Below are 23,460 nucleotides of genomic sequence, written 5' to 3' on the forward strand. Positions count from 1 at the left end.
CTCGTGGATTCGACTCCGAACACCGGCGATCGGCGACGAGCGGCGTTGGTGGACTTCGCCCACCGTACACCGAGCTCGAGCTATAAAAACGGCCGGGGTGCCTCTCTCTTCCTCCTTACACCTGGCCTCACTTCTCCTCCTCCTTATTTCTCCGTTACTGCTTACAGAAGCTCGGTCGAGGCTCTAATGGCGGAGGCGATGCCGGACTGGTTTGTGATCCTGATATGCGGAGGGCTGGCGACACTGCTGGGGCTCTCTGTGCTCCTGTGCGCGATGATCTTCGATGAGTATCGCGATGCTGCGGCTCGGGTGTTGGCTCTCCGCGGTGGTGGTGATCATGAGGAGTAGATGAAGTATGCCGGGTGCTAACTGTTGTTAGGGGGTGATTAGCTGGATGTAACACCGTTGCAAAGTTTTGCAAACAGTGTATGCGTCCGTGTGATTATGGTTGTGAGTCTGCTCGTGGTGCTGAGTGAAATTAAATAATCCACGTCATGAGAAAGGGTAGGTGTAGCAACTCAGGGAAAAGAAAATCTCACTCCAGGGTTTCGCGAGGGGAAAACAGTTACTTTAAAGGAGCGTAAACCACAACAAAACTACACACATGAGCAGAAGCCAAATAATTGACTTGCCGTACAAACTCAGGGTATCACGCATAAGTCACATACATAAATAAATGCTGCAAGGAACAAATACAATAGTGACGTCTAAAATGAAAACGGTAACTGGACGGGGTCCTGATAAAATGTCTCTGGTAAAGGAATACACTCCTCTTCTATTGGAGGAAGTGGATTGACCAGTCGATGTATGCGTCTCTCCGGGTCGGGTCTCAGTGGTCTGCCGATGGCAATCTGAGGATTTAAATCTGCGAGGCTCTGGAGATAATCCATCACTCGCTGGTTTAAATGCTCTTGAGCAATGATGTACTGGATGAGGTTGGCCAGAACTGGGTCTCTCTCAATCCGCCCACCGGGAAAAGACGTTATTTCTCCGGGTGCTGCACGACTTGGAAAGTAATAATATCCTCGTTCGCGGGCATAGGGTACTGCGGATCGAAGACGAGCAATCGCTTCTTTCGCAGCAGCTTCTATGGCCAAGTGTGGGGTTGGCATAGATTTCCCCACGAAGGAAACTTCTATTGGATCTTGGTTGGGGTCTACAGGAGGAATGTGTACTGCTGCCCAATATTCCGAGGTGGATGGGGTGATCCTTGATTTGAACAGCTCGTACTGGGGTGGCTGGGTAGAACCCATGGTACTGCGGGTAAAATCCCACAATAATTTGACAAAGCTACCTGGGGTTGCATCTGGGGTTCTCAGATGAATGCTGGGGTTCGGCATGACAGGAAGAAGCGTGAGTGTTGTGCGCAAAGTGAGGGTTGCTGGGTAAGGTCACAAGGTGGCCTTTATATAGCAATGGAGCCGGATCGTTTTACCGTGGCGAAAAGTAATAAATTTGCCAGCTTGGCTCCAAAGGTCAGGTCAGTGTCAGAGATACACATATCTCATAAAGAGATGTGTTACTGTGGTTGTTGTCGGGCTGGTTTTGGTAGTTGTGCCCGGAAGAATATGCAGCTATGCGCTGACCAAACATGCAAGGCTATTATTAAAACAGAGGCACAAAGACAGGCTGCGTTAATATATGCGGTCGCATGATTACAAAGCGAGGATACATTGAAACTTGGTACTACTCATACGGCTCAGTCTACCTCGTTTATGTCTAAACGGGCGTGCCTGGCGGATGTCGAGGCTTCTCCACGTGTCTCTCTGCCGGGATTAGTCGGAGATGGCGGAGGAACTGCAGGGTCGGGGTAGTGAGAATGACCATTGCGGGGATTGTTGGCCACAACCCCGTTGGAGTGTGCTCCCAATATGCTACGAAGCACTTCTGGGGTTATCGCAGCACCTTGGCCGATGGCTGGGGCAGATCTCGGGGTCTCGATTGGTTGTCCAAACAGCACGACCGGGTTGTTGGTGTTGGGCTCGTTTTCTTCTCTCGCCGGGGCTCGACGAACCAGCTCTCCACGAGCTGCTATTAGATCAATGGTGATCTGGTCGAACAGTGCCTCTAGTGCACTTACATAGCGCACTAGGTGCAACAATGCGGGGTCCGTCTCGTGGTCTCCATTGGCGACTTGGGGTGGTCTACCATACCCTTCTCGTCTGGGGTAGTAGTGGAACGAGCGACAGTTAACTCTGGGCGACAAGTGCCTGAGATGAACTATAGCCTCTCGAGCGGCTAGCTGGATGGCTTGTGGCTCAAAGGAAGTTGTTCTTCCGGTGAACCGGTAGGGGCGCTCGGGTGCTAGACTCCTACCGTAAATGTGCACAGTGGCCCAGAATTGGCGGTCTTCACCGCTCATGGGTCCTTGATACACAACATATTCTGGTGGCTCCTCTAACGCGTAGGCACGACGGGTGAGGTTTGCGAGGATGGTCACAAAACCTCCAAGGTTGGTTGCGGTGGTTTCGTTGTGCACTATAGGTCCAGGCATTGTGGCTCGGTTTGGGGGTAGCGGCTGTGCTGTGCTGGGTTGAGGCTAGCGTGCCCCTTTTTATAAGAAAAAGGGGACGGAGTCTTCCTTCGAACGCTTGCGAGAAAGGACTATTTAGGGGCCGGTCACTGGCACATGAGTGACAGGTTAGGTTGATAGGTTGGGCACCGACTGCCAAAAGGTGTTGGGTCACTGTGTGGCTATCTTGCACGAGAAGCTTGGCTGGGGTTTGGTTAAGGTCTGGTGGGTTGGTTTGCCTAAGTTTATTGACCTGGCTAGGATAGGATTAGCCAATGGTCAGCCTGGCTCTGATACCAAGTCTGTCACGACCGGTTTTCTGGGTAATAAATTTCCAGAAAAGACTGTCGTTCTCATCAGCCCCAGGATTACTGTTAGCTGATGAGGCTCCAACTTGATACAGAAATTCCAAGCAAAATACAGAATATGTAGTACAAGACCATTCTGGCCTGTGGGTACAACCAATGGTTTCTAGTGATTGATGGCGGAAGCGGGTTGTGAAACATCTGTGTCTATGGGACTCCATTCCCCACGGGAACAGCTGACCAGGTTAAATTCCTATCTTCGCGAGGCTGCTATCTCCATTGCGTGGGTTCCGGAGCTGGCATCGCGTCGCTCCTCTCCGTGCAGAAAAATCTGGCCAAGACAATAGCCAGGGACAAGCCAGTGAGTACTTTGAATGTACTCGCAAACATTATGAACACAGGTATAATATAACAATGATGTGCTGAAAACATTTTATGCTCATGACGTCAGTCGAAAATAGTAAATAAATTTCTGATGCGTGCCTGCGGTTATTTATAAAATTGCAATAACATAGTAGTATTAAAATTTATGAAAAACGAATAACCAGCAATGCCACAGTCGGGCGTCTGAGCGACGCCACATAAAGGGCTTTAAAAGAAATGCCACAGTCGGGCGTCTGAGCGACACCACATAAAGGGCTTAAAAAGAAAAGCCGCAGTCGGGCGTCTGAGCGACACCACATAAAGGACTTAAAAGAAATGCCACAGTCGGGCGTCTGAGCGACACCACATAAAGGGCTTAAAAGAAATGCCACAGTCGGGCGTCTGAGCGACGCCTCATAAAGGGCTTTAAAAGAAATGCCACAGTCGGGCGTCTGGGCGACGCCTCATAAAGGGCTTTAAAAGAAACAATCAAAGTGAATATCCCGGAGGTAGAACCATCCCAGAGATACACGATAATAACAATAATATCATGGGTTAGTCAAATAATAATAATCATAGTTATCACCAGTCACAAGTAGTAATTCCATTTCTGGATTAATAGTTTCACCTCCGAAGACCGACACTAAGACCGATACTTGACCCATCCCAGGCTGTAATCCTTAACCATGGACACGGCTATTCGAATAGGTTTATTCTCTGCAGAGGGTGTACTCTTTACCCACGAGTAACGGATTTCTTTAGTCCATCGGGACTAATTCCATCTACGGTCTTTTTGTTGAAAACACACCTAACTTGCACACACCAGCTTATCACACACGTGTCTGGAATCACCCACGACACCTGTTAAGCAAACTCTAAGTGGGGAGGCTACAACCTCGCGTAGCATGGGATCAAATTTATATCGCGCGCTCTAAGGGGTGGCCTCCCCTCTCGGTCCCAACCGGAAACACCCATGCTCCCGGACCAGGTGGCCTGCCTACCAGTTACAACCAGTATCTTCCACCATGGCCTCTCTGTACGGTGTGTGCTAGAAAGAGGTTGACAACTTACTGAACCGTACTCTACTTGCTGTAGAGACGAGTGGTAGTACGAAACAAGTATGGGGGTTACTGGAACAAGACTCGATCTACGGTCGACTCAGGAGGTTTAAGTATTCCCTGCATGATTAGTATAACGAATATATTTCAACCAATACAATCAACACTCATTATATCTTACCATGCCATACCGGACATAACCGTCCCGACGGTGACCGGCGACAAACTCATGCCTACCCAAGGCAGAGGTTTTCCCGGTTCCTACCGGTATGCATGCAAGGCACATGAGGATGATTATCATCACAAGTGTGTTCATTTCCAACAGCATGGAAATCAATAACATGCACCCATGCATATGATCATATCACATGAAATAACAAGTCCTTCGAAATGCGGTGGTGTTATAAATGCATCAATGATTACTCCAAAAATTATTATGCCGGGGTTCAGAATGCTTGCCTTCAATGTGTGGAAAGGCAGGGTGCTCTCCAAACTTTTGAAAGTTTTCTTCTCTTTCCCCAAAATCCTATTTGAAAATATATTTGAATTAACACATATTTCAAAAACAGAACCAAAAAGTTGTTTGAAATTTTTTTAAATAAATCTTAAAATAAACTAGATCAAATTTGAAGAAGGTAGGAAAAAGAATCAACTCATTTGGACTTATATTTAAAAAGTTATAGCTAGTCAAAGTTCTGGTCAATATCTGTTTTTAAATTAAAACAGAAAAGAAAACGTTTTGAAGAGATTACGCTTTCGCGCAGAGAAGACGTATTACGGGTATGACGCCTCCACTTACTCCAGCGTGGACGGCGCGGGGTCGCTGACAGTGGGTCCAGGGGCCCACTGGTCAGGTTTGACCAGTCGCCGTGCGTCGTCTCCCTCCTCTGCCCGAGCGGAGCGGGGCTCCGGCGATCGTCGCCGGCGTTTGGCTGTTCCTCGCGGGCCCCCGAGGGTGGGGATGGATCCGCACGGCTGGGGCGTTTCTCCCGGTGGTCGAGGGGTTGCTGGGGAAGGAGTAAATCGCCGGCGGCGAGCTCCGCGGCGAAGGGAAGCTTCGGTGACAAAGTGAGTTTGTGGTGGCGATGGCTCCCGATCAAAATCAAGCAGGGGAACGAGTTCACGGGAGGATGAGATGGTTCCTGGTGAAGAGAACGGAGAGGGGGAAGCTCTGGTTGCGCCGAATGGAGCCGGGAGGCGGCGGTGGCCGAACTGACCGGAGAGGTTGAAGAAGACCTGCTCCCTTCCAATTGGTGACGATGGGGGCGCTAGTGAGACGGCATGAGGCTACCTGAGGGCTTGGAGACGCTCGGGGCTTCCCTTTTATAGCGTGGCAAGGCGGTTCCGCGGCGGCCGTGGATAAGCTCTCCGGCGAACCGACGTTCTGTAGCTAGGGCGACGTGGCGGCGACGAGGGCTAGCAGACACGCTTGCGGATGAGCTCGCACTGCTCCAAGGGCCAGGTGGCGAGCGGGCGAGGCTTGGGCGGCGCTGAACGGCGCAGGGCTGTTGGGCGGCGGCGGCGGCTAGCGCTTGGCCTGCCGGGCGCGGCGGGGGCTGCTTGGCGTGTAGCGGAGAGAAAGGGAGTGCGCGGCAAGGTTCTGCAGAGCGGGCCAAAGCCGTGGGGGCCAGCGTGTCGGCTCGGGCGCGCGGCTGCAATACGCGCGCTCTGGGCGCGTCCAGTGCACGCACTGGGTGTGCTCGACAAAATGCCAGAGCATGCTACAGAGCTTGGTTGAGACTGGCAATTAACAGACCTAGGTTAGGAGGAACGGGGAGTCTAGTGGACATGCTGGTTTGATCAGAGGTGCAAGGTCACAATGCAAAGACAAAAACATGTCAAAACTGGCCATGCATACCAGGTGTTTGACAAAATGCCAAGGGCACTTAGGCATTTCTTGGAGTGGCTAAAATCTCCAGATCAGTGTCTCTGTGGATGAAAGAGAGAGTGGTGATGTTAGTTGGACAAAAGAAGAAACTTGTTAGTGCAAGTTTTACAAAACTTCAATTCTGGACAGGAAATAAATGACATTATTCCATGAACCAAAAATGATCTAAATGGTGCATGCTCCTGGACTTAAGGGTTTAACATGGGGGACTACAAGTAGGAGAAATAGTTAAGGGTATAGGAGCAACTAAAATGGTGGTTGCTGTACAAATCCTCAAGTTGGTCCAGAATGGAAATGAGGTTGATTCACTCAAATTTTTCAAAGAACATAATTAGTTTTTTGCACAAAGAGGGATAACAGGCTCCTACTGACCTCCCTTAATTTTGGTAGAAGTTTTAAATGAATATAAAATAGGTTGTAGTGCAAAATGCACTCTGGACCAGAGAAGAAAAATTGAGAGTAGGGCTCAAAATATTTAGTGAATGAAATATATTTTTGCATAAAAGTGATTTAAAAACATCACATGACATCTCCAAATTTTTGTGGAAATTTTAAGTGAATCTATCAAATGGTTGTAGTTCAAATATGGCCATTTAACCTTGAAAAAACTATTTTCAAGAAAGTAAAGATCAAGCAATTAAGTTAGTTAATTAGTTATACTGATAAAAGGAAAGTTTTTCTTGAGAGGTTAAACAAGTCCAATAACATATTTGAAAAGTTTTCTCTTTGGGAAAAACTCATCATAACAGGGAAGGAAATGATTTAAAAAAAATTCAAAATGGAGCTCAGAAATCCAAAGTTTTAATTCCTGAAAAAAAAATTAATTTAATAAAACAAGGCCAAAATTTTGGGGTGTCACAGCTTTCCATAATGAATGCCTTACCCACCACTATCTTCTTGACCGCCTCAATTTCCTGGAGGGCCTTTTGGGCTTTGGCCTTGGCATTTTGCGCGTTCTCGAGGGCCTTCGCAAGCTCGGACCCTTGTGTCTTAGAGACACGCTCCAAGGATTCGTACTTCTTGACAAACCCCTGGAGCTCTTGCTGAACCTCGCCAACTCGGGCCTCTTGCTTCTCGCGCTCTGCGCGCTCCTTGGCCGCTTTGCTTTTGGCCTCGGACAGCACCTTCTTCAGGGCTGCCACTTCGGTCGTGGCCCCTAGCAAAATTCATGACGATCATGTGATCCAACAACAAGTTTCCTTTTTCTTTATCAATAAACAGATGAGGTATCATTTACCTTTGTTCTCTTCGAGCTGCCTCTTGGTAAGGCCGAGCTCTTCCTCGGACCGCTCAAGGTCCCGCTTTAGTGCGGAGACCTCCCCCCGTGTGAGCAGCAGCGGCCAGCAGTGAAGCCTGCTTATTCACATAGACATATTCTGATTAGACTCCTGTGGTTATTTTTTGATCCTCTATTCGGCTTTTCTTCTGAACACCAAACAGAGCATCAGGGGCTACTGTCTATGCTATAACATTTTCTCATAATTTGATTACTTACCTCGAAGCCTGTTAGGAGGCTGGTACAGGCTTCGGTAAGTCCGCTTTTCGCGGACTGAATCTTCTTGACCATCGCACTCATGATAGTGCGGTGCTCTTCGTCAATGGAAACGTGGCGAAGCGCTTCCAGCAAATTGTCCAATGAACCTGGATGGACAGAGGCCATCGGCACAGACTTGCTGCCCCCGGCGTTAGAGCCCAGGGGAGTCTTGCCCCTCGTGCGCCCAGCGTCCGGAATGTCGCCTTATGGCGCTTCCGGAACTGTCTCCCCTTGGTTCGGTACCCTTTGAGACAGCACCTCGATGTCGTCTGTAGGGCGGGGGGAGGAGGCGGTCGGGAGTGAATCGCTATTCATCTCCGACAAGCCCAAAGACTCATCCAAAGAGGATACATCAATATGGGCTTTGGATGGGCTACATGATCATGTTCGGCATGATAAGAAGCAATAAAATAAAACATACCAAGAACTATTATGGTATCCGGATACTTACGACTTCGCCAGGGGCTTGTCCCTAGGTAACCACTCTTCATCACTAACAGCGGCTGCCGTGGAGCAGTCCGGAAGGAGAGTCCTTCCCTTCTTGGACCCTTCAGCTTCCCCTGACGAGGCGGCCTTCCTTTTCTTGTCTCCCCCATCTAGGGGGGAGAACTTTCCTCTTCCTCCTCCTCGTTTTCGTGGGAGGAGGGCGCCTCGGTGTTATCGGACGATGAGTCCGATATGACCTTGCGTCGGAGACCTTTCCTGGTCCCTGTGGCCTTCTTCTTGGCCTTCTTCTCCGACGCCTCATAGGGCGCAGGAGCCAGCATCTCCGTTAATAGAGCACTTGCTGGATCCTCATGAAGTGGGGCCGGACAATCGATCTGCTCTGCTGTCGTGACCCATTCCTGTTAAATGGCATGGAGGCTTAGATCCCCCACATGATTATACTAGGGAAAGAAAACGTCTTATGAGATATAAAGAGCTTACCGGATTGGCAGGGCACTTTGCACTGAGTCCGCGATCCTCGGTAAGGGGAGGAGGTACCTCGGCGGCCTTGAATAGCACCCTCCAGACGTCTTGGTGCGTCGTGTCAAAAAGCTCTCGCAGCGTCTGGTTCTTGGCCGGGTCAAACTCCCACATATTGAATGCCCGTCCTTGACACGGAAGGATCCGGTGGAAGAGCATGACCTGGACCCTGTTGACGAGCTAGATTTTCTTGCTTATCATATTTCTTATGTAGTTTTGGAGTCCGGTCAGCTCTAACGATGAACCCCAGGATAGGCCCTTCTCCTTCGAGGAGGTGAGCCACGTGGGGATGCCGGGTCGAAATTCGGGGGCCGCCGCCCAGTTGGCGTCGCGCGGCTCGGTGATGTAGAACCACCCCGATTGCCACCACTTCACAGTCTCCACATAGGAGCCTTCGAGCCAGGTGACATTAGGCATTTTTCCCACCATGGCGCCTCCGCACTCCGCTTGCTAGCCGACCACCACCGTCGGTTTCACGTTGAAGGTCTTCAGCCACAGGCCGAAGTGGGGCTTGATGCGGAGGAAGGCCCCGCACACGATGATAAACGCCGAAATGTTGAGGATGAAATTGGGGGCTAGATCATGGAAATTCCAGCCCGCGGATGAAGTGGGGGAGGAATACAACCCTCTCATGGGGTCCGGGAGTAGGGATGATCTGCCCCTCGTCTGGGAGCCGGTGCGCGATGTCTGCGGCCAGGTATCCGGCTTCCCGGAGCTTCATAATGTTCTCCTCCGTAACGGAGGAGACCATCCACTTGCCACCCACTCTGGACATGTTTGGAGCGGTTTTATGGAGAAAATGCAAACTTGGGCACTGGAGCTCGAGTGCGCAAGGATGGATAGGCAGGGAAGAAGAAGGCGTGGGTGAAAAGGAGGGGTCCTTGTCCCTTTATAAGGGCGGAAGAAGCTATGCACCTCCCCACCTGCCTGGTAAAATCGCTTATTCCCCAAGCGCAGTAATTGATGGCATGGTTGGGTTACCCACACCCGTATTGATGAGAATCCCGTGATAAGGGGACACGATCTCTGCTTCGATAAGACGTGCCAAGAAAACCGCCTCGCAACACATGCAATGGCTGGTTGAGAAAAACGGTTCGAATAATGACTGGGCCATGGCATGATGTCACGTTGTCGGCAGATTAGATTTGTGGAAATATTATACTCTCTACGGTGGTATGTGGAATTTGTTTTGCAGAGCTGGGCACTATCCTTGTGTTCAAAATCTTCTACGGAGTATTCGAAGAAGGAACCCTCCTTGCAATGCCGAAGACAATCTGTGCGCCTGACTCATCGTCATTGAAGCCTGGTTTAGGGGTTACTAAGGGAGTCCTGGATTAGGGGGTCCTCTGACAGCCGGACTATATACTTTGGCTGGACTGTTGGACTATGAAGATACAAGATTGAAGACTTCGTCCTGTGTCCGGGTGGGACTCTCCTTTGCGTGGAAGGCAAGCTTGGCAATTCGGATATGTAGATCTCCTCCCCTGGAACCGACTCTGTGTAACCCTAGCCCCCTCCGGTGTCTATATAAGCCGGAGAGTTTAGTTCGTAGGACAACAAAAATCATAATCATAGGCTAGCTTCTAGGGTTTAGCCTCCACGATCTCATGGTAGATCAACTCTTGTAATACTCATATCATCAAGATCAATCAAGCAGGACGTAGGGTATTACCTCCATCGAGAGGGCCCGAACCTGGGTAAACATTGTGTCACCTGCCTCATGTTACCATCCGCCTTAGACGCACAGTTCGGGACCCCCTACCCGAGATCCGCCGGTTTTGACACCGACATCCCCCTCCACAAGCCCAATCTGAATTTGGAAGGGGGCCGGCTCCCCTTTCCTTCTCTCCATCTCCCTCTTCCTTCTTCTCCTACTCCAACTAGGGAAGGGGGGAACCGACTCCTACTGGGAGTAGTACTCCCCCCTTGGGTGCGCCATGAGAGGGTTGGCCCTCCCCTCCTCCACTCCTTTATATATGGGGGAGGGGGCACCCCATAGACACACAAGTTGATTGTCTAGCCGTGTGCGGTGCCCCTCTCCACAGAATTCCACCTCGGTCATATTGTTGTAGCGCTTAGGCGAAGCCCTGTGTTGGTAACTTCATCATCACCGTCATCACGCCATCATGGTGACAAAACTCTCCCTTGGCCTCAGCTGGATCAAGAGTACGAGGGACGTCATTAAGCTGAACGTGTGCAGATCGCGGAGGTGCTGTGCATTCGGTACTTGATCGGTTGAATCGTGAAGACATTCGACTACATCAACTGCGTTTAATAACGCTTCCACTTTCGGTCTACGAGTGTACATAGACATACTCTCCCCCTCTCGTTGCTATGCATCTTCTAGATGGATCTTGTGTGTGCGTAGGAATTTTTTGAAATTATTGCGTTCCCCAATAGTGGTATCAGAGCTAGGTCTATGCATAGATGTTATATGCATGAGTAGAACACAAAAGAGTTGTGGGCGTGGGTATATACGTATTGCTTGCCATCACTAGTTGTTTCTTGATTCAGCGGTATTGTTGGATGAAGCGGCCCGGACCAACATTACATGACCGTGTTCATGAGACTGGTTCTACCGACGTGCTTTGCATACAGGTGGCTGGCGGGTGTCAGTTTCTCCAACTTTAGTTGAATCGGACTCAATGAACTGGGTTCTTTCTGAAGATCAAAAAGAAATCACTATACCATGTTGTGGTTTTAGATGCATAGGTAAGAATGGTTCTTGCCAAGCCCGTAGCAGCCACATAAAACTTGCAACAACAAAGTAGAGGATGTCTAACTTGTTTTTGCAGGGCTTGCTGTGATGTGATATGGTCAAGACATGACGATATATAAATTGTTGTATGAGATAATCATGTTCTGTAACAGTTATCGGCAACTGACAGGAGCCAGATGGTTGTTGCTTTATTCTATTGAATGCAAACGCCATGTAATTGCTTTACTTTATCACTAAGCAGTAGTGATAGTCGTAGAAGCAATAGTTGGCGTGACGACAACGATGCTTCGATGGAGATCAAGGTGTCAAGCCGGTGACGATGGTGATCATGACGGTGCTTTGGAGATGGAGATGAAAGGCACAAGATGATGGTGGCCATATCATATCAATTATTTGATTGCATGTGATATTTATATCTTTATGCATCTTATTTTGCTTAGTACGGCGGTAGCATTATCATATCATCTCTCACTAAATTTCAAGGTACAAGTGTTCTCCCTGAGTATGCACCATTGCGACAGTTCGTCATGCCGAGACACCATGTGATGATCACGTGTGATAAGCTCTACGTTCACATACAACGGGGGTAAGCCAGTTTTGCACACGCAGAATACTCGGGTTAAACTTGACGAGCCTAGCATATGCAGATATGGCCTCGGAACACTGAGACCTAAAGGTCGAGCTGAATCATATAGTAGATATGATCAACATAATGATGTTCGCCATTGAAAACTACTCCATCTCATGTGATGATCAAACATGGTTTAGTTGATATGGATCACGTGATCACTTAGATGATTAGAGGGATGTCTATCTAAGTGGGAGTTCTTAAGTAATATGATTAATTGAACTTAGTCCTGATAGTATTTTCATATCTATGTTGTAGATCAATTGCTCGCGTATAGCTTCCCCATTTTATTTATGATATGTTCCTAGAGAAAACTATGTTGAAAGATGTTAGTAGCAATGATGCGGACTAGCTCCATGATCTGAGGATTATCCTCATTGCTACACAGAAGAATTATGTCCTTGATGCACCGCTAGGTGACGGACCAATTCCAGGAGCAGATGTAGACGTTATGAACGTTAGGCAAGCTCGGTATGATAACTACTTGATAGTTTAGTGCGCCATGCTTTATCACTTAGAACTAGGACTTCAAAAACATTTTGAATGCCACAGAGCATATAAGATGTTCCAAGAGTTGAAATTAGTATATTAGGCTCATTTCCGTGTCGAGGGGTATGAGATCTCTGACAGTACTTTGCCTACAAGATGGAGGAGAATAGCTCAACCAGTGAGCATGTGCTCAGATTGTCTGGGTACTGCAATTGCTTGAATCAAGTGGGAGTTAATCTTCCAGATAAGATAGTGATTGACAGGGTTCTCTAGTCACTATCACCAAGTTACTCGAACTTCATGATGAACTATAATATGCAAGGGATGACGAAAATGATTCCCCGAGCTCTTCGCGATGTTGAAATCGGCGAAGGTAGAAATCAAGAAAAGCATCAAGTTTTGATGGTAGACAAGACCACTAGTTTCAAGTAAAAGGGCAAGGGAAAGAAAGGGAACTCCAAGAAGAATGGCAAGCAAGTTGCCACTCCCATGAAGAAGCCCAAAGCTAGACCCAAGCCTGAAACTGAGTGCTTCCACTGCAAAGGAAATGGCCACTGGAAGCGGAACTGCCCCAAATAACTTGGCGGATAAGAAGGATGGAAAAGTGAACAAAAGTATATATGATATACATGTTATTGATATGTACTTTACTAGTGTTCATTGTAGCCCCTGGGTATTTGATACTAGTTCAGTTGCTATGATTAGTAACTTGAACCAGGAGTTACAAAATGAATAGAGACTAGTTGAGGACTAGGTGACGATGTGTGTTGGAAGTGATTCCAAGGTTGATAAGATCACCATCACACTCCCTTTACCTTTGGGATTAGTGTTGAACCTAAAATAAATGTTATTTGGTGTTTGTGTTGAGCATAATATGATTGGATCATGTTTATTGCAATATGGTTATTCATTTAAGTCAAAGAATAATTGTTATTCTGTTTACATGAATAAAACCTTCCGAGGTCATACACCCAAGGTGAATGGTTTATTGAATCTCAATCGTAGTGATTCACATATTCATAATATTGATGCCAAAAGATGCAAAGTTGATAATGATAGTGCAACATATTTGTGGCACTGCCGTTTAGGTCATATTGGTTTAAAGCGTATGAAGAAACTCCTTGCTGATGGGATTTTAGAATTAGTTGATGCTTGCGAACCATGCCTCATGGGTAAGATGACTAAGAATCCGTTCTCTGGAACAATGGAGCGAGCAACAGACTTATTGGAAATAATATATACTGATGTATGCGATCCAATGAGTGTTGAGGCTCACGGCGGGTATCATTATTTTCTGACATTCACAGATGATTTGAGCAGATATGGGTATATCTACTTGATGAAACATAAGGCTGAAACATTTGAAAAGTTCAAAGAATTTTAGAGTGAAGTGGAAAATCATCGTAACAAGAAAATAAAGTTTCTACGATCTGAACGCGGAGACAAATATTTGAGTTACGAGTTTGGTCTTCATTTGAAACAATGTGGAATAGTTTCGCAACTCACGCCACCTGGAACACGACAGTGTAACGGTGTGTCCGAACGTCGTAACCGTACTTTATTAGATATTGTGCGATCTATGATGTCTCCTACTGATTTACCACTATCGTTTTGAAGGTTATGCACTAGAGACAACTGCATTAACGTTAAATAGGGCACCATCTAAATCCATTGAAATGCAATTGTATAAAGTATGGTTTGGCAAGAAACCTAAGTTGTCATTTCTTAAAGTTTGGGGTTGCGATGCTTATGTGAAAAAGCTTCAACCTGATAAGCTCAAACCCTAATCGGAGAAGTGCGTCTTCACAGGATACCAAAATAAACTGTTGGGTACACCTTCTATCACAGATCCGAAGGCAAGATCTTTGTTGCTAAGAGTGGATCCTTTCTAGAGAAGGAGTTTCTCTCAAAAGAAGTGAGTGGGAGGAAAGTAGAACTTGATGAGGTAATTGTACCTTCTCCCGAATTGGAAAGTAGTTCATCACAGAAATAAGTTCCAGTGATGCCTACACCAATTAGTGAGGAAGTTAATGATGATGATCATGAAACTTCAGATCAAGTTACTACCGAACCTCATAGGTCAACCAGAGTACGTTCTACACCAGAGTGGTACGCTAATCCTGTTCTGGAAGTAATGTTACTAGACCATGGCGAACCCATGAACTATGAGGAAGCGATGATGAGCCCATATTCCGCAAAATGGCTTGAGGCCATGAAATCTGATATGGGATCCATGTATGAAAACAAAGTGTGGAATTTGGTTGAATTTCCCGATGATCAGCAAGCCATAGATAATAAATGGATCTTTAAGAAGAAGACTGACGCTGACGGTAATGTTACTGTCTACAAAGCTCGACTTGTTGCGGAAGGCTTTCGACAAGTTCAAGGAGTTGACTACGATGAGACCTTCTCACCCGCAGTGATTCTTAAGTCCGTCTGAATCATGTGAGCAATTGCCACATTTTATGAAATCTGGCAAATGGATGTCAAAACTGCATTCCTTAATGGATTTCTTAAAAGAAGAGTTGTATATGATACAACCAGAAGGTTTTGTCAATCCTAAACGTGCTAAAAAAATTTGCAAGCTCCAGTGATCTATCTATGGACTGGTGCAAGCCTCTCAGAGTTGGAATATATGCTTTTATGAGTTGATCAAAGCATATAGTTTTATACAGACTTTTGGTGAAGTCTGTATTTACAAGAAAGTGAGTGGGAGCACTACAACCTTTCTGATAAGTATATGTGAATGACATATTATTGATCGAAAATGATGTAGAATTTTCTGGAAAGCATAAAGGAGTGCTTGAAAGGAGTTTTTCAAAGAAAAACCTTGGTGAAGCTGCTTACATATTGGGCATCAAGATCTATAGAGATAGATCAAGACGCTTGACAAGATTTTTCAATGAGTACATACCTTGACAAGATTTTGAAGTAGTTCAAAATGGAACAGTCAAAGAAGGAGTACTTGCCTGTGTTGCAAGGTGTGAAGTTGAGTAAAGACTCAAAACACGACCACGACAGGAAATAGAAAGAGAATGAAAAGTCATTCCCTATGCCTCGGTCATACGTTCTATAAAGTATGCTATGCTATGTACCAGACCTATTGTGTACCTCTCACCATGAGTTTGGCAAGAGGGTACAATAGTGATCCAGGAGTGGATCACTAAACAGCGGTCAAAATTATCCTTAGTGGAATATGGAAATGGTTCTCGGTTATGGAGATGACAAAGAGTTCGTCGTAAAGAGTTACGTCGATGCATGCTTTGACACCGATCTGGATGACTCTAAGTCTCGATCTAGATACATATTGAAAGTGGGAACAATTAGCTAAAGTAGCTCCGTGCATAGTATTGTAGACACAAAAATTTGCAAAATACATACGGATCTGAATGTTCAGACCCGTAGACTAAACTTCTCTCAAAAGAAAAACATGATCTCCCTTTGGGTGTTAATCACATAGCGATGTGACCTATATTATTGACTCTAGTAAACCCTTTGGGTATTAGTCACATGGCGATGTGAACTGATCACATCGTGATGTGAACTATTGGTGTTAAATCACATGGCGATGTGAACTAGATTATTGACTCTTGTGCAAGTGGGAGACTGAAGGAAATATGCCCTAGAGGTAATAATAAAGTTGTTATTTATATTTCCTTATATCATGATAAATGTTTATTATTCATGCTAGAATTGTATTAACCGGAAACTTAGTACATGTGTGAATACATAGACAAACAGAGTGTCACTAGTATGCCTCTACTTGACTAGCTCGTTAATCAAAGATGGTTAAGTTTCCTAACCATAGCCATGAGTTGTCATTTAATGAACGGGATCACATCATTGGAGAATGATGTGATTGACTTGACCCATCCCTTAGCTTAGCACTATGATCATTTAGTTTATTTCTATTGCTTTCTCCATGACTTATACCTGTTCCTATGACTATGAGATTATGCAACTCACGAATACCGGAGGAACACAGAGTGTGCTATCAAACGTCACAACATAACTAGGTGACTATAACGATGCTCTACAGGTGTCTTTGATGGTGTTTGTTGAGTTGGCATAGATCGAGATTAGGATTTGTCACTCTGATTGTCAGAGAGGTATCTCTGTGCCCTCTCGGTAATGCACATCACTATAAGCCTGGCAAGCAATGTGACTAATGAGTTAGTTGCGGGATGTTGCATTACGGAACGAGTAAAGAGACTTGCCGGTAATGAGGTTGAACTAGGTATTGAGATACCGACCATATATTCTCGGGCAAGTAACATCCCGATGACAAAGGGAACAACGTATGTTGTTAAGCGGTTTGACCGATAAAGAACTTCATAGAATATGTAGGAACCAATATGAGGATCTAGGTTCCACTATTGGTTATTGATCGTAAGTGAGTCTCGGTCATGTCTACATAGTTCTCGAACCATAGGGTCCACATGCTTAACGTTCGATGATGATCGGTATTATTAGTTTATGTGTTTTCATGTGCCGAAGGTAGTTCAGAGTCCCGGATGTGATCACGGACATGACGAGGAGTCTCAAAATGGTCGAGACATAAAGATCGATATATTGGAAGGCTATGTTTGGACATCGGAATGGTTCTGGATGAGTTCGGGCATTTACCGGAGTACCGGGGGGTTACCAGAACCCCTCGGGGAGTCAATGGGCCTTATTGGGCCTTAGTGGGAGAGAGGAGGAAGTAGACAAGGTGGGGGAGCCCCCCCAAGCTCAATCCAAATTGGGAAGGGGGCTCGCTCCCCTTTCCTTCTCTCCCTCTCCCTCTTCCTTCTTCTCCTAGTCCAACTAGGGAAGGGGGGAAACCTACTCCTACTGGGAGTAGGAATCCCCCCCTTGGCGCGCCATGAGAGGGCCGGCCCTACCCTCCTCCACTCCTTTATATATTGGGAGGGGGGCACCCCATAGACACACAAGTTGATTGTTTAGCCGTGTGCGGTGCCCCCCTCCACAGAATTCCACCTCGGTCATATCGTTGTAGCGCTTAGGCAAAGCCCTACGTTGGTAACTTCATCATCACCATCATCATGCGGTCGTGCTGACAAAACTCTTCCTCAGCCTCAGCTGGATCAAGAGTACGAGGGATGTCATCGAGCTGAACGTGTGTAGATCACAGAGGTGTCGTGCGTTTGGTACTTGATCGGTTGAATCACGAAGATGTTTGACTACATCAACCGCGTTTCATAACGCTTCCACTTTCGGTCTACGAGGGTACGTAGACATACTCTCCCCCTCTCGCTTGCTATGCATCTCCTAGATGGATCTTGCGTCTGCGTAGGAAATTTTTGAAATTACTGCGTTCCCCAACTGATCAAAGTGAAGAAATAGAAATGCTAGGGGAACTAAGTTATATGTCTCCAACGTATCTCTAATTTTTTTGGTTGTTCCATGTTGTTATATTATCAATCTTGGATGTTTTATAATCATTTTAAGTCATTTTATAACATTTTTTGGTACTGACCTATTGACATAGTGCCAAGTGCCAGTTGCTGTTTTTTCCATGTTTTTTACATCGCAGAAAATCAATATCAAACGGAGTCCAAATGCCACGAAACATTACGGAGAATTTTTATGGGCCAAGAGGAACACAACGCGCCATGGCTGCACTTGGGGGTGCCCCGAGGGAGGCACAACCCACCAGGGCGCGCCAGGAGGCCCAGGCGCGCCCTGGTGGGTTGTGCCTACCTCAGCTGCCCCCCGGACTGCCTCTTTGCTCTATAAATACACCAATATTCCCAAAGCCCTAGGGGAGTCGACGAAATAATGATCCAGTCGCCGTAGAGTCCAGAACCACCAGATTCAATCTAGACACCATCTCGGATGGGATTCACCACCTCGATTGGTGCCTCTTCGATGATGCGTGAGTAGTTCTTTGTAGACCTTCGGGTTTGTAGTTAGTAGCTAGATGGCTTCCTCTCTCTCTCTCTCTCTCTCTCTCTCTCTTGATTCTCAATACAATGGTCTCTTGGAGATCCATATGATGTAACTCTTTTTGTGGTGTGTTTGTTGGGATCGATGAACTTTGAGTTTATAATCAGATCTACATTTTTATATCATGAAAGTATTTGAGTTTCTTTGATCTCTTTTATGCATGATCTCTTATAGCCTCGTATTTCTGCTTTCTGGACGCATTGCTTGAACACCATGGAGCAAGATAGAGAAAAAACTCCTATCCTTCTATGATATTTGGGTTTTGTTTGGCCAACTTGATCTATTTATCTTGCAATGGAAAAGGTGCTTTGTAGTGGGTTCGATCTTATGGTGCTTGATCCCTGTGATAGAAAGGGAACCGACACGTATGTATCGTTGCTACCAAGGATAAAACGATGGGGTCTATCTGTACATATATAGATCATGTCTACATCATGTCATGTTCTTATTGCATTACTCCGTTTGTCCATGAACTTAATACAATAGATGCATGCTGGATAGCGGTCGATGTGTGGAGTAATTGTTGGGGAACATAGTATTTGAAAAAAATTCCTATGATCACACAAGATCTATCTAGGAGAATCATAGCAACGAGTGGGGAGAGTGTGTCCACGTACCCTCGTCAACCGAAAGCGGAAGCGTTTATCAACGCGGTTGATGTAGTCATACGTCTACACGATCCGACCGATCCTAGCACCGAACATACGGCACCTCCGTGTTCAGCACATGTTCAGCTCGATGACATCCCTCATACTCTTGATCCAATTGAGGCCAAGCGAGAGTTCCGTCAGCACGATGGAGTGGCGATAGTGATGATAAAGTGACCGGCGCAGGGCTTTGCCTAAGCACTACGACGATATGACCGAGGTGTGTTTCTGTGGAGGGGGCACCGCACACGGCTAAAAGATCAACTTGTATGTTCTAGGGTGCCACCTCCCCACGTATATAAAGGAGGGAGGGAGGAGGAGGCCTACCAAGGGTGGCGCGCCCAAGGGGGGGGGTCCTACCCCAAGTAGGATTCACCCCCCTCTTTCCTATTCCCACTAGGAGAAGGGGGAAGGAGGAGGAGGAGAGAAGGAAAGGGGGCAGCCCTCCCCCAACCCTACTCCAATTCGGTTTTGGCTAGGGTGGGCGTGCCACTCCTTGGCCTGCCTCCTCTCTTCCACCACTAGGCCCATGAGCCCCAATAACTTCCCTAGGGGTTCTGGTAACCCCCGGTACTCCGAAACTTACCCGAAATGACCCGAACCATTCCGGTGTCCAAATATGACCTTCCAATATATGAATATTTATGTCTTGACCATTTCGAGACTGCTTGTCAAGTCCGTGATCTCATCCGGGACTTCGAACAAACGTCGGTACATCAAATCACATAACTCATAATACAAATCGTCATCAAACGTTAAGCGTGCGGACCCTACAGGTTTGAGAACTATGTACACATAACCAAGTTACATCTCCGGTCGATAACCAATAACGGAACCTGGATGCTCATATTGGTTCCTACATATTCTACGAAGATCTTTATCGTTCAAATCGCATAACAACATACGTTGTTCCCTTTGTCATTGGTATGTTACTTGCCTGAGATTTGATCATCAGTATCATCATACCTAGTTCAATCTCGTCATTGGCAAGCCTCTTTACTCATTACGTAATCCATCATCATGTGGCTAACTCTTTAGACACATTGCTTGCAAGGCTCATAGTGATGTGCATTACCGAGACGGCCCAGAGATACCTCTCCGATATACGGAGTGACAAATCCCAATCTTGATCTATGCCAACTCAACAAACACCGTCAGAGACACCTGTAGAGCATCTTTATAATCACCCAGTTATGTTGTGACATTTGATAGCACACAACGTGTTCCTCCGGTATTTGGGAGTTGCATAATGTCATAGTCTGATGAACATGTATAAGTCATGAAGAAAGCAATAGCAGAACAACTAAACGATCATTATGCTAAGCTAATGGATGGGTCTTGTCCATCACATCTTTCTCTAATGATGTGATCCCATTCATCAAATGACAACACATGTCCATGGCTAGGAAACTCAACCATCTTTGATTAATGAGCTAGTCAAGTAGAGCCATACTAGGGAAACTCTATTTGGTTATGTATTCACACATGTACTAAGTTTCTGGTTAATACAATTCTAGCATGAATAATAAACATTTATCATGATATAAGGAAATTTAAATAACAACTTTATTATTGCCTCTAGGGCATATTTTCTTCCGTAATAGTAGTAGATACAGGCAAGAGTCGGTCCACTAATCTTGGAGGTGATGCCTATGTAATGATCATTGTCTGGATATCGTCATGAGTATTTGAAGTTCTATCAATTGCCCGACAGTAATTTGGTCACCCACCGCTTTGCTATTTTCTCGAGAGAAGCCACTAGTGAAATCTATGGGCCCCGGGTCTCTTTCTCATATTATTTGCCTTTGCGATCTACTTTTATTTGCATTTATTTTCAGATCCATTAATCCAAAAACCCAAAAAAATACTTTGCTGCACTTTATTTTATTTACGATCTATTTATCCAATCTATTACAACTTTTTCCCGTCACGCACCAATTTCTGGCACCGTTACCTGAAAGGGATTGATAACCCCTTTAACACGTCGGGTTGCGAGGATTTGTTATCTGTGTGTATGGGCTATTTACGTTGTGTTGCTTGGTTCTCCTACTGGTTCGATAACCTTGGTTTCATATCTGAGGGAAATACCTACCGCCACTGTGCTACATCATCCCTTCCTCTTTGGGAAAATACCGACGTAGCTTCAAGCGACATCAAAAGGAATTTCTAGTGCCGTTCCCGCAAGGATCTTCAACATATACCAGGCTCCTAATCACAATCTCATCTTCTTGAAATTTATGTTATTTGTCATTTGCCTCTCATTTTCCTCTCCCCCACTTCACAATTTTTTTTCATTTTATTCACCTCTCTTTTCCATTCGCCATTTTCCTGCCGGATCTCCTTTTGAGTGCAATCTTATTGTGTGGGCATCATGACTCAAGAGAACACCAAGTTATGTGATTTCTCAAATACCAACAACAATGATTTTATTGGCAATCTGTTTGCTCCTCCCGCCACTAGTGCGGAGACTTGTGATATTAATACTACTTTGCTGAATCTCGTTATGAAAGACCAATTTTCTGGTACTCCTAATGAGGATGCCGTGTCCCATCTTAATACCTTCGTGGAATTATGTGATATGCAAAAGAAAAAAGATGTGGACAATGATGTGGTCAAGATGAAATTATATCCGTTTTCTTTGTGTGATTCTGCAAAAATTTGGTTCTCTTCTTTGCCTCGCAATAGTATTGATTCTTGGAATAAGTGCAAAGATGCTTTTATCACTAGGCATTTTCCGCCCGCAAAAATTATTTCCCTTAGAACCCAAATTGTGAATTTCAATACACGTTCGTCCCCAAAGGTGGCACGTTTCTGGTTTGTGAGAAGCTTATACACAAACCTGCCCCAAATGGGACAAAAATTATACCACGGCATGTTGATTGTGCTCCATGATAGCATGCCAAGTTTCTTTAATTTCAGACGAGTTTTGGATTTACTAGAATTTAAAAACCAGGTATCTCAATATGTGCGATCGACTGACCATAGCAGGGTGTTTGAAATTCATTCCCATTTCTTGCATGGGACATAAGCATGCAACCAAAGACACATATTTGATTTTTCAACCAGTTTATATGCACTCGAGCATGTGCATGTAGTTCAAATTTGAATTATGCGCATAAAATGCCTAGAAATCCAGTTAATATATAAAAATGTCCAAATGAACCCTGAATAATTCCAATTTTTTTGACGACACACCTATAGTTGCATGTTCACTGCAGATAAAAGTTCTATCAATTAAAACACCATCCATGGCCGCTTTGACCCCATTATGTAATTCCAATCAAGACGAAAAATCAAGTAGATCCCACACAGTTTATTATAACCAACCGTGTGAGATGCAACACAAAATATCTTCGGACCGTGTCTGAATAAGGGACCGTATCTGATGACACTTTGTGCGCCAGTTTTTTGGCTGAAGCGATTCCAAGTTTTTGGCTCCATGCAAATATCTACCTCCCCGCCCCGTCTTCCTTACCAAAAGTCACATTTCCCATGTTTCCGCCTTCTTTTCCAAGTTGAAACCTTCACTCCTTGCTTGCAGCACCACCGCCTCCTCGACGGCGACTGTCGGTGTCAAAACCGGCGGATCTCAGGTAGGGGTCCCTAACTGTGAGTCTAAGGCGGATGGTAACAGGAGGGAGGGGACACGAAGTTTACCTAGGTTCGGGCCCTCTTGAAGCAGGTAATACCCTATGTCCTGCTTGATTATTCTTGATGATATGAGTATTACAAGAGTTGATCTACCATGAGATCGTAGAGGCTAAACCCTACAAGCTAGCCTATGGTATGATTGTATGTTTTCCTACGGACTAAACCCTTCGGTTTATATAGACACCGGAGGGGGATAGGGTTACACAGAGTTGGTTACAAGGGAGGAGATCTACATATCCGTATTGCCTAGCTTGCCTTCCACGCCAAGGAGAGTCCCATCCGGACACGAGACGAAGTCTTCAATCTTGTATCTTCATAGTCCAATAGTTCGGCCAAAGGATATAGTCCAGCTATCCGGAGACCCCCTAATCTAGGACTCCCTCAGTAGCCCCCGAACCAGGCTTCAATGACGATGAGTCCGGCGGGCAGTATTGTCTTCGGCATTGCAAGGCGGGTTCCTCCTTCGAATACTCCATGGAAGATTTTGAACACAAGGATAGTGTCCGGCTCTGCAAAACAAGTTCCACATACCACCATAGAGAAAATAATATTTCCACAAATCTAATCTGCTGACACGTTTTGACAGCATGACATCACGCCATGGTCTGGTCATTATTCGAACCGTTTTTCTCAACCAGCACCGCACATATCGCAAGGCGGTTTTCTTGACACGTCTTGTCAAAGAAGAGATCGTGTTCCCCTTATTACGGGATTCTCATCAATATGGATGTGGGTAACCCAACCGCGCCAT

This window comes from Triticum aestivum, chromosome 3A (assembly GCF_018294505.1).
Source record: "Triticum aestivum cultivar Chinese Spring chromosome 3A, IWGSC CS RefSeq v2.1, whole genome shotgun sequence".
NCBI lineage: Eukaryota > Viridiplantae > Streptophyta > Magnoliopsida > Poales > Poaceae > Triticum > Triticum aestivum.